This window comes from Globicephala melas, chromosome 4 (assembly GCF_963455315.2).
Source record: "Globicephala melas chromosome 4, mGloMel1.2, whole genome shotgun sequence".
In the NCBI taxonomy this organism is placed as follows: Eukaryota; Metazoa; Chordata; class Mammalia; order Artiodactyla; family Delphinidae; genus Globicephala; species Globicephala melas.
This window is the reverse complement of record NC_083317.1, coordinates 134,585,164-134,587,308: the sequence shown is the minus strand read 5'-3', so window position 1 is coordinate 134,587,308 and position 2,145 is coordinate 134,585,164. Positions and strand designations below refer to the sequence as shown.

Below are 2,145 nucleotides of genomic sequence, written 5' to 3'. Positions count from 1 at the left end.
GGCTGCCCTCGCTGCCTCACGTCCCTCCCACGGTCCCCTTTGGCCCCACGGTCTCCCCGGTCGGCGGCACTCGGCGCTGCGCTCCCAGCGGTGCGCTGCGCTCTGATCCGTGCTTTGCGAGGAGACCCGCCGGGGGCTTCGGAAGTGCGGGCCCGGGAGCCGCATGGACTTTTCCCCGAGGTAAGTGCTAGAACCGCTGTTGGCTGGGCCGGCCAGAGCCAGAACGAGGTTTGCAAGTGGTGAGTGACTGCGCGGGAAGGACGCGCCGGATGGACGGGGCTGCTTGAGGATCCCGGTAAAGGGAAGAAGGGATGTCAGAATCTCAAAACAGCCTCGTTCTGTTTTTCAACTCCTCCAGGCAGGGTTAGCTGACCTCACTGCGTCTTTCTGTGAGTTCCCCGCATTCTCCTCTTGGAGAGCCCAGAGTACACTCTGGTCACTCTCTGCTCCGGGCTCCGTGTCCCCCACCGCACTCCTGAGAGCTTCGAAGGCTGAGAGGTGCCTCACTCAACACCGTGTCCCCATGCCCAGCACAGGGCCTGGAGTGTGGCAGGAACCCAGGATGGCATTGGGAGTGGATGAATGAGGTTAACCAGCCGGGGTCAGGAAAAGTCCCTGCCAGGCCGGTCCAGACCCAGCCTGTACTTTTGCAACTGCAATCACCCAAATTTATTAAAGATGGTTGGAATTTTATTGTTAGCTGAAGGGAGAGGAGAAGGCAGAAAAAATCCACTCTTTTATGAATGCCCAGTAACATTCTGCAATGAGTAGAACCCCAGCTACCTGGCTCAGTGTCAACTGTGCAAATAATTTCGATGAGCCGGGGAGGCCGGTGGGAAGAGGAAAAAAAACGGGCACTAGGAAGTGATTTCTTCTCTTCTGTGTCCTTTAGTGATAAAGATTTCTCATTTCTCTTTTTAGAAGTCTACTCTATGGAGATTTTAAAGATGATTTTTGCGAGTTGGGGGGAAATTCTCCATAGGGGAAAAGAGTGGTGATGTTGATTGGGAATAACTGAGATGTCTAAGAAAATCATAAGACTTAAGATAGGAAGGATATTAGAAGTCTTTTGTTAAGAATTTCTACAGTTACAGAATCTGCAATCACACTGCTTTTTAAAAGAAGGATCTATTTGATGAGTACTATTTTTAATATAAAACTTTGCAGTATGGCCTTATCTAAATAAAGTGTTTTAAAATACATGGATGGCCTTAAAAGTTTTTCCTTTATAAAAGAAGTTATCAGCTTTCTTCCTCCACCCTCCCTTATTTTATTCCAAAATATTAGAAGTGCAGAGGGAAACCTGAAAAGAAAGCTTACCTTCCACTCAAAAGTCCATGTGTTTTGGACATTGTGCCATATGAAATCAAATTTTATGATGTACATAAAAGACTTTATGGGAACCACTCCTTGGAGAATCATCTTTAGCCTTTTTTTAGTAATAAAAACCATCTACCTGTGCTTGCTTCGGCAGCACATATACTAAAATTGGAACGATACAGAGAAGATTAGCATGGCCCCTGTGCAAGGATGACACACAAATTCGTGAAGCGTTCCGTATTTTTTATGTATAGCTGATTCACTTTGTTATACAGCAGAAACTAACACACCATTGTAAAGCAATTATAGTCCAGTAAAGATGTTAAAAAAATCTACCTTTACTAAATCTTTTTGTGAAACAATTCTCAAAAAACACTGTTGTTAAATATAATATACTTGCAACTTCCACTTTTCACATCCCCTTCAGATAGTCCAAATTTCAGGAAAGTTTGAGTACTTGGAATGTTTATCAAGAAAGAATTTCTTTATTTACCTATTTGCATGGACAGTGCCAAGAGCAGCTAATTAAGTCACCAAACGAAGGTCAGATTATAGCATTGTGAATAAAAGTTGGTGCATTATTTATTCATCTATATACACAGTATACTATGTAGTCCTGCTAATATAATGGTATTAAAAATGATTGAAAGTATCTTCCCTGTCAGTAAATACCTACTGTCTCTGGAAGTTCTCAAAAATATCTGATTGCCAGATATACCACCTGCAAATAAAGAAAAGTGATCACGACTAATGATGGTGTATTTGTAACCAAAAATCACTCACTCTTACAGTCCCAAGAAATAAGTACGAAGATTAGATTTTCTA

General features: G+C 43.3%; 1 non-coding gene across 1 annotated transcript; it reads left to right on the top strand.

Moving 5' to 3' along the window:
* Positions 1–1,458: 1,458 nt before the first annotated feature.
* Positions 1,459–1,565, top strand: LOC115863538 (U6 spliceosomal RNA). Its single transcript, XR_004043575.1, has one exon. It is a non-coding gene; the product is annotated as a U6 spliceosomal RNA (small nuclear RNA).
* The last annotated feature ends 580 nt before the right edge of the window (positions 1,566–2,145 follow it).